This window comes from Cynocephalus volans, chromosome X (genome assembly GCF_027409185.1).
Source record: "Cynocephalus volans isolate mCynVol1 chromosome X, mCynVol1.pri, whole genome shotgun sequence".
NCBI classification, from domain to species: Eukaryota; Metazoa; Chordata; class Mammalia; order Dermoptera; family Cynocephalidae; genus Cynocephalus; species Cynocephalus volans.
This window is the reverse complement of record NC_084478.1, coordinates 50,451,680-50,461,891: the sequence shown is the minus strand read 5'-3', so window position 1 is coordinate 50,461,891 and position 10,212 is coordinate 50,451,680. Positions and strand designations below refer to the sequence as shown.

The 10,212-nt window shown below is 37.5% G+C and overlaps 1 pseudogene; it reads right to left on the bottom strand.

The window, feature by feature from the left end:
• Window positions 1–348: 348 nt before the first annotated feature.
• LOC134367351 (matrin-3-like) lies at window positions 349–1,945 on the bottom strand (annotated as a pseudogene).
• Between the last annotated feature and the right edge of the window lie 8,267 nt (window positions 1,946–10,212).

The window sequence follows — 10,212 nt, the reverse complement described above, 5'->3', positions numbered from 1 at the left end:
AATATAATATCCCTGACATATTTGAGTTAAGACAGTTTTCTTAATCCTATGATAGGTGAGTTAATGCAGGTAGGAGGTTACTGTGATTAATTTAGTTTTAAAATTAATTTGTAAAAGGAGTTTACATCACTTTCCTTCTGTAATAGATGCACTGACTGCCCTCTTCTTTTTTTAAACTTAACTGTGTACATACTTTTTGCTATAACACACATGAACAGATATTTATTATTTTTCCACTAAAGAAAAGAGTACAATACTTCTAACTATCAGTACTGTATCTTTAAAAGGTTAACCTTAAAAACAAAGAACTATTATTTTATTTGAAATCATTAAATCTTCTTGCACATCTTAAGTTTCCTTCTTCTGCCTGCATTCTTCTGCGAAATTATTCAGAAATTAATTTCTGATAATGAGGAAGGCTGCTGCAATGAATATTCTTTGCAAGTTCTTCATTTGTGTAAAAGAGTGAACACAGCTTACCTTGTTTTAGGTATCACATAGTCTATACAGACAAGAACATTGGGCTGATATGGTCCGATTCTGTACTCATTTGGGATTGTATAGTCTTCCTTGTCTTCATCGCTTTGGCTGTCTGCATTTTCATTCGCATCTTTGCTGGGATCATCAGCATTATCAGCAGATTCAGCACCTGGTTCTGTGTTTTCCTCATTTTTAATTCCATTTTCCAATGCTGCCTTTTTTCTTGAACAAATTCTTCAGTCTTGTCCACCTTTTTTAAGCTTTTTCTTTGCAGCTGCTGAAGCTCTTGCATCTTTTTTCACAGATTTGTCCTAAGGCTCCTTTTCCCCATCAGAAGCCACATCACCTAAATTAGCAAGATCAGTCCTGTCTCTCACTGGGCTGCCACTTTACAGTGGTGCTGTGCTGCCTCTTCATCTACAAGTAGCTTATCTTCAGATTCAAGAGGCATATTAGGTTCCTGTTTTGTCTGGTCATCCTTTCTGTCTTACTCCCTATCTTCACCTGACTTCTCTTCTTGTTCTTTACCTTTCGTTGTTCTTTCAGTCTTCTGGGAACCATCAGTTTTGTATTTCTTATCACTTGGAGATTCTTTGCTCTCTGGAGAATAAGATCCTTTTCAGGATTTATCTGTTTTTAGAAAGTTAGTGCCTCTGTTGGGAATCCTCAGTGCCAGTTTTTTTAATATTTCTCAGACAGTTCCCCTGAAACCAGAGGGCTTTTTTTCAAACAAGGGTCAACTATTGCCATTGCATCTTCTCTTGTCTCCACTTCAATAAAGGTCTGACTTTTCATTCTCATCAATACATAATTCTATGTTTTCCCATTAGGCTCAGAAAGCTTGAAAACAGTACTGTCAGAACAGCCAGAATGGGGTAAATTGCTGAGATTTATCACATGCCCAAGCTCTTGCTTTTGATTGAACTTCCGATCTGGCTTCCCTTCAGGTTTCTTTATTTTTTTATACTTTTGGGATAAATGAATTCTCACTGCCTTGCCAAATACTAATGTTAGCATGGCTGTATACTAATCCACAACAAACAACCTAAGCATCTTCTGCAGTTGCCATTTCAATAAATGTCTCATCAATTTTATTCAGAATAGGATAATTTGAAATAACTCCAAACGGTTCAATCAGCTGTATCAGTTGGTATCCCAAGTTTTTCTCCATGACATGAACAACTAAGGTTATTTGCACTCTGCCATTTTGCGTGCATCTAGGTTCTTGCAAGTTCTCATTTCCAGAACCAAATTTCCTCTTGGTGCAGCTGCTGGTCAGTCCCCCAAGACGAAATGAGGGAGGTAGGCATCGCAGAATTCCTGGTGCTAAGTTTGTAGACTGCTGCAACATGAATGGATCATGCATTGTGCATTCTGTATCATTGTCAGGATTCCATTCTGGGTAGATTTCAAGAAACTGGCTTCAACCACTGTGATTTGTTCCACTGATGTATTGACTCCATTCCTCTACCACCCTAGGAGTCTTGTTGAACCATCACTGTGTTCCTTACACAATGTCCATAGATCACCCAGCTCAGAGGGAGGCCCCCTCCTCTTCTTCTGACAAATATACATCAATCACGTGAATGCATATGTGGACACATACGCATACATCTGCACACACATACATATACACTATGAAAGACAAAAGATGTTTCTTAGAACACTGATTACACAGCTATTGCAAGGCATCCAGTTGCAGAATCACTCAGTGAATTATTTTAATAAATACTGTTATTTTAATTAACGTTACTTCTTTGCTCAGTTACAGAATCCATCAACTAGTGGCTGGCGTAATCTAGAACTGGAAAGATAAATTATGATCCTGTGAGGAAAAACAGCAAAGGTAGGGGTTTAAAGAAATGCTTTGGAGGAGAAATGTGAACAGAATTTAATTTTTTTTTTATGATGGCAGCATCAACATCTGAAGTATTTGAAAATTGACTGATGTTTCATTCAGCAAAGAATTTGTTAGCTATCATTCAAAGAAGTGTGAGGACTGGAATAAAATTTGCCTCCAAATTGAGGACAAGCAAATGTCAGGGGAAACAACCATCAGTTAACTAGAGGATGGCAATGAGATCACTAAAACCTCAGTGAATTGCTTCATTCAAATAATTATGATGGTGAGAAATCTGGCTAATGTATTCTGTGTCCTAATTGAAATTAGTTAATAGACTAATTACTGTAAAACTCAATGGACTGGTATTAGTTGGAGGAGATTAGAGGGCAATAGTGAATTATAAACCTAAAAAAAAAAAACCTGTTAAAATTATTTAAAGACATAGAAGAAACTTAGTGTTGGGTTGTTAAAAAGGCCCTACAGAATAAATGACTGAAAGAAAGGATTTGTTTTAAATCTCTATTTCTGTAATCCATCAGATTAATTACATTTTCTAACCAAAGCATATTACTTAATAAAATATAATTTGAAGTTCTCATACTTTATAGCTTCCTAAATATAAATAAATAAATAAAAATAAAGGAAAAGCAAGGTGAATAAATTTAGTTGACACTAAAAGAAAAAAAAATAGATGTCACACATGAAAAAGAGAATAGGCACTTGGTGATGCTATACCATTTAGACGCTGTGATAGCAAAGGTCAGAAATAAGAAGTTTTCAGTTTCTGGGTTAATTCTGTAATAACTGATGTTAATAAGCACTCAATATCCTGTAGGCAATTTAAACATCGATCTTGATTTTAAATGATGGGCTTTCAATAATTGCAGTGTCCCCATATCCAAGCTAATGATGATTAAGAAAGAAAATGTTTTTATAAAGTACCTGAGATTGACTAATCATATTTATTATCTGATGGATGACTTGGAATATTTAAACCAGCAGGCCTTTGGAAACCAGAAGTATGCAAGAAAAAAAACCCAAATCAATTAGGCTAACCAAAAGATGTAAATAATTTGATTCATTGCATAAGTATAAATACAAATATAACACATTCCCTGAGTAATTTTAAAAGCTTACACAGACTTGTACTGTTTGGATGGCATTTATCATCTATCCTCATGTATTTAACATTTGTTATGTTCATGGACTCCCATTGCTACAAGTTTCCATTGCTTGTCCCCAGCTCATGGCTTTGTTCTTAGCTCTGAATACATTTCCCTCTATGTCCATGACACTTGAAAGTTTCAGTCAAGTAATGGGTTCTCACAGAACAACTCTGCAAATAATGTTTAACCTTTGTTTTAATAAATTACATGTCATGGACCATGGGCCTTCAGGATTGCTTATGGATAATCAAAATAATTATTTTGTTAAATTAATGAATGTCAATGTTCCTGTGATGTATGCATGTGTGTGTCTGTGTATATGTGTATGTATATGATAGTTTTGTGTCTACTGTACTAAGATTACCAATTTGAACTTCTTTACCAACAGTTAGTAACTTTATAGCTGTGGGATATTAGACAGTTTTTAAAATGTTTCTGTGCTTCAACATTTTTTACATGAGGATGCAAATAAATTTATAATGAGAATTAAGCATGAAAATGTACATAAACTGAATGTTTCTTACATTTGGCATATAGTAAATGTTACATAAATAATAGGTATTATTACTGTGTTTATCATATATGTATACATATATGCATATGTAATAAAAACAAACATGCACATATAAAAAGATCAGAATGAAATTAACCAACAAATTAACACAATTGTGTTTATGTGATGGGAGTTTGTATTTTTCATTACATTTTGCTGCAAATTTTAAATTTTTGGCAGTGTGAAGGTCCTGCATATATAATCAGGAAAAAAAAAAGAGATAAATATTTGTTCACTTGTAGAAATAGTCTTGACCTGACACATCAGAGAGTTAGTGTGGTTAACAGAAATAATTTCTTCATAATGAGAGCTTTTAAATACTGGAAGAGGCAACTAAGATTACAGAATTTAGCTTTTTGGAAACTTTAACGCTTTTCACCTTTTAAATCGTAATCGAAGAGTGGAGAATAGACCTCAGATTTTCAAAGCCCTGACAAGCAAGCCCAGTGGTTCTGTGATTATATACAAGTTAAATCCTATCACCTAAATTATGTTTTATAATCAACATACAAGAAGCATAACTACTAATGTGCCAGGAAAATTGGTGGGGGTTTTTTTCCGAAGATGTTTTCTTCAGGGATTTGATTGATAATATAAAAGCAGGTGAGTATTTTTCTTGCAGATTTAACTCAGACTGGATATATTTCCAATCATGAACATTCGTATTTATTTCATGGTATAAATATGGGACAGTTTGCTTAAACATTCACCAATTATAAGACATTTTGGTTGTTTCCAGTTTTGGGCTACTTATGAAGAAAGCTGCTATAAACAATAGTGTACAGGTTTTTTGTGTATTTACATTTTTATTTTCTGGAATAAGTTTCCAGGAGTGCAATTGCTGGGCCATTTGGTGAGTGCAAATTTAGTTTTTGTTTTGTTTTGTTTTTTAAATTTCCAACTATTTTCCAGAATTGCTGTGCCATTTTACATTCCCACCAGCATGTATGAGTATTCCAGTTTCTCTGCATCCTTGCCAACATTTTGTATTGTTACTATGTTTTAATTTTATTTTAGCTGTTTTGATATGTATGTAGTGATAGCTCATCTTGATCTATAATTTGCATTTTCCTGATGTCTAGTGAAGTTGAACTTCCTTCCATGTGCTTTTTTGCTATCTGTATATCCTCTTCAGTGAAATGTCCCTTCATGATTTTTTGCCCATTTCCTAATTTGTTGGCTTTTTTAACTGTTGAATTTTCAGAGTTCTTTACATGTCCTAGATATGAATATTTTATCAAATATGTGACTTGCAAATATCTTCTTACAGTTAGGCTTATATTTTTATTCTTTTGAGAGGATTATTCACAGATAATTTTTTTTTTAACTTTAAATTTTTTTGAAATATTTTAACATATACTTGTATGTATCTGTGGGGTACAGAATCTTGGTTCAATAAATGCATATATTGCACAATGATTCCATTAGGGTACATAGCATAGTTTTGCACACATTAGTCCATCACTTTTCCTCCCCTCCCCAACACCCCAACTCTGCTATAACCATATTCTACTCTCTACTTCTATGACAATCACTTCTTTTAGATTCCACATATGAGTGAGATCATGTGGTATTTGTCATTTTGTGCCTGACTTATTTCACTTACCATGAAAGTTTCCAGTACTATCCATGTGGCTGCAAATGATAAGTTGTCATTTTTTTATAGCTGAATAGTATTTCATTGAGTATATATACCACAGTTTTTTAATCTGTTCATCCGTTGATGGACATTTAGGTTGATTCCATCTCTTGGGTGTTGTGAATAGTGCTGCAGTGAGCATGGTAGTGCAGGTGTCTTTTTTGATATAGTGACTTAATTTCCTTTGGGTACATACCCAGGAGCAAAATAGCTGTGTTATAGGGTAGATTTGGTTTTAGTTTTCTAAGGAACTTCCATACTGTTTTACACAGTAGCTGTACCAATTTACACTCCTACCAGCAATGTAGAAGAGTTGCTTTTCTTCACATCCTTGTAGCATTTGTTACTTTTTGTCTTGTTAATAACAGCCATTCTAACTGCAGTCAGATGATATCTCATTGTGATTTTAATTTGCATTTCCCTGATGATTAGTGATGTTGAGCATTTTTTCATGTTCCTGTTGGATATTGTATTTCTTCTTTTGAGAATTATCTGTTCAGGTCCTTTGCCTATTTTTTAATTGGTTATTTGACTTTTGCTGTTGAGTTGTTTGAGTTCCTTATGTATTCTGGATATTAGCCCCTTGTCTAATTTGTAGTTGGCAGACACTTTTTCACATTCTGTAGGTTGTTTCTTCACTTTGTCCATAGTGTCCCTTGCTGTGTACAAGCTTTTCAGCTTGATGTAGTCCCATTTATGAAGTTTTAATTTAGTTGCTTGTGCCTTTATGGTCTCGCTCAAAAAATGCTGCCTACTCCCATTTTGTGTAGTGTTTCCCCTAGGTTTTCTTCAAGTAGTCTCATAGTTTCAGGTCTTAAATTAGGTCACTAATCCATTTTGAGTTGATTTTTGTGTATGGTGAGAGATAGGGGTCTAATTTCAATCTTTGGCATGTGGATATCCAGTTTTCCCAGCACCATTTGTTGAAGAAGCTGTCCTTCCCCCACTGTATATTCTTGGCTCCTTCGTCAAAAATCAGTTGGCTTTAAATGTGTGGGTATATTTCTAGGTTCTCTATTCTGTTCCCTTGGTCTCTTTGTCTGTTTTTATGCCAGTACCATGCTGTTTTGGTTACTATAGCTTTATAGTATATTTTGAAGTTAGGAAGTGTGACACCTCCAAATTTGTACTTTTTGTTCAAGATTTTCACTATACAGGGTCTTTTGTGCTTCCATACAAATTTTAAGAACATTTTTTCTATTTCTGGGAAGAATGTCATTGGTATTTTGACAGGGATTGTGTTGAATGTGTAGATCACTTTGGGCAATATGGACATTTTGAGGAAGTTAATTCTTCTGACCCCCGGACATGGGTTATCTTTCCATTTATTTGTGTCCTCTTCAATTTTTTTTTCCACCAATGTTTTATTGTAGATGTCTTTCAATTCCTTGGTTAAATTTACTCCTAGGTATTTCATCTTTTTGGTAGCTAGTTTGAATGGTCCTAAACAGCTTTTAATAAAAGTATTGCATGCATGGGTACTCTATTACCTTTTAAGTATTTGTGACTCTGAGTGGAATGGTTTCAAAGGTGGAAGATCTAAGAAGTGATTCTGGAAGAGAGCCCTGAAGTGGGTTGAAGAATATGGCTTTGGAATCGATTGGGCCCAATATTAATTTCACCTCTGCTCTTGACTTTGAAAAGCTTATATATACTGTTTTAGGTTCACCTTCCAGTCTTGTTTATTGCTGTTTTGTTGTTGCTGTTGATTCACAAGAATACTGTATTAGTCAAGGTATAGACAATGCTGCTATAAAATAGATGCAAAAAACAATGTGGCTCAAATAAGATGGAGTTTTGTTTTTTGTTTTTGTTTTTCTTTTTTATGGAAATCTTGAGAAATGAATGGTTAAGAGATAGTGGGGTATACCTTCTATTCTCAGTGCTAGGATTTCACCTATTTTTCTCAGAATAAGCAAGTAGTAAAGGAATAATAGAGTTCAAATAGATTCCTTTTGAGAATGTCATTTGAAAAGTTCATCACTCCATTTCACATTCCACTAGGCAGAACTCATTCAGACAGCCACACCTAGATGCAAGGAAAGTTGAAAAATATAATTTTGAAAATGGGAAGCTACATAGAATTTTGGAACGAATAGGAAGAATAAAAGAATGTATATTGGGCAATATTATTATCTTTACCCAGTAGACTCTTGCTATAAAGTTATTCTGGAGAGATGTTCACTAGGAATCATACTACTACAGGCAAGAAAGAACAAGTTTAGATGTGACTCTTCAACTTACTTCATGCCTACTTGCATGTGTGGACAGATTAATTTAACATAAATTATATCCTCACACCTTATCTATTTATTGCATAAGCAAGTCCTGGTTTCAGCCTTGGGATTCATTCTGTAGGTTTCCAAATGTGGCAGTATAGATCTTGTCCACTAAGACCAAAAGAGCCTTTTGCTCTGTCTTCACTCTTTGTGACCACAGATGACTGAGTTGTGAGACCAAGAATTAGAAAAAGAAATGTTAAATAGTAGCAAGAAGTAGTCACTCAAAGGAAAGGACAAAATGAAGAGCCAAATAGTGAATGGTATGTGCAAGACTCTTTCACTAAATATATATTTGTTTAATTTATTTATTGAATCAAAACTGATTATACATATTTTGGGGGTTCAACATTGAGATATGTTGATCAAATCAATATTAGTAGCATATATATTGTTACAAATCTTAATTATTCTTTATGCCCCTTGTCCAATCTCTCCCCCACTCCCTCCCCCTCCCCCCTCTAATTACCCTAGATTTCTTCTCTCCTTCTGAAAGAATAATGTTTACTCTGTTAATCTGTTCCCTAGATGATTTGTCCAATACTGAGGTGTGATCAGGTCCCACAATATTATCATAGAGTAGATGCTTCCTCCGTCACACTGAAATGGGCTTTGTGGAGAGAGACATCTTCTTCTTTTCTTTATCTCTGCTGGTGACTCTCCTTGTGTGAATACACTCCAGTGGTAGGTGGACCATCTGCGTGGTGTCTGTGGTGCCTAGCCACTTTCGTGGCAGCCATGGTTATTGTGGTGGCTATGGTGGGTCACCCACATGGAGGAGATGTTTTTGGCATGCTCCTTGGAGCTGGTGGTGTGCCTGGTTGTGGGGTGTGTCTGGTCCCCTTCTCCATTCCTCTGGTCCCCAAGTGGGCCCCTAGGTGCTGGCACAGTGTGCGTGGTTGTGGAAGAGCAGTCCGGTCCCCTTTTCCATGACTCAGGCCCCCCGGCAGGTCCCAAGGCTCTGGCGTTGTGCCTGGTTATGGGAGGGTGGTATGGTCTCCTTCTCCATACCTCGGGTCCCCAAGCAGGCCCTGAGGTTCTGGTGCAGTGTTCCAGGTTGTGGAAGGGTGGTCCAGTCCCCTTTTCCATGCCTCTGGTCCCCAGGCTGGCCCTGAGGCGCTGGTGCTGTGTGCCTGGTTATGGGAGATGGGTCCAGTCCCCTTCTACATTCCCCAGGTCACCAGGGCAGGCTCTGAGGCACTGGCACAGTGTGCCTGATTGTGGAAGGGGGGTCCGGTCCCTTTTTCAATGACTCAGATCCCTGGGTGGGTGCTGAGGCACTGGTGGTGTGCCTGGATGTGGGAGTTTGGTCTGGTCCCCTTCTCTATGCCTCTGGTCCCCAGGCAGGCCCCAAAGTGCTGGTGGTATGCCTGGGATGGAACTAATTTTTTGTCCTTTGCTTACTTCTAAAATGGGGTACTTCCTGTCGGAACCAGTACTTGCACTCTGTGGTTGACTTAAATTGCTGCTTTGCTGCTGTTTCCCTAGGGAAGGCTTTTTGTGCAGCTCAGGGTTTAATGGTTGACCTTATAGGTCCTCCTGGCTGTCCAGAAACCTGGTGGATCTGTGTTGTGGAGAATCTCTGATCTGGGCCTGAGTTTTTTCATCAAAATGCACCCCATGCAATTCTGCATTCCCAACCAGTCTTCTCTGAGTGATCCTGAGCTGATTTGGGGGCAGATTGGCTGTCCTTGCTGTGTCCCAGTGTTCTTCCGGTGGCCCATCTCCCCCACAGCCTGTGCTCCAAACATTTCCCATGGGATGGGCCCTGTGCTGGTCCCTTGCAATGACTCACCAGCCTCTGAATGGCTCCCTTTTTTCGGTTGTTCTGGCTCCTCACTCCTGCATGGGTCCACGGGAACCCTATTAGTGGTCTTGCTCTCCTGGGGGCTGCCAAAGCCCTCTTCTCCCCTGCCTCCTCCAAGTAACTCCATCTGAAGGGCACAGCTGCAGCTTCTGCCATCTCCTGCTCCATGAATTCATCAGCTCGAGCCTTAAAGCAGCCGTGGCCCAAAATTCCCAGAGAAGTTTTTTCTTTCTCTCATTGTGGTTTCTCCCACCTTCATGAACTCTGTAGGTCTCTCCTCCTCTTCCCCTGTGCTTCAGTGGCCCCAGCTTGGCTGATGCTACATTTTTTATAGTTGTAAATTCATTGATTTGTGGGAGAGAGTGATGCTGGAAACTGTCTAATCTGCCATCTTGACCAGAACTCCCTAAATATATTTTTTTAATGTGATCTTATTTAATCCTCA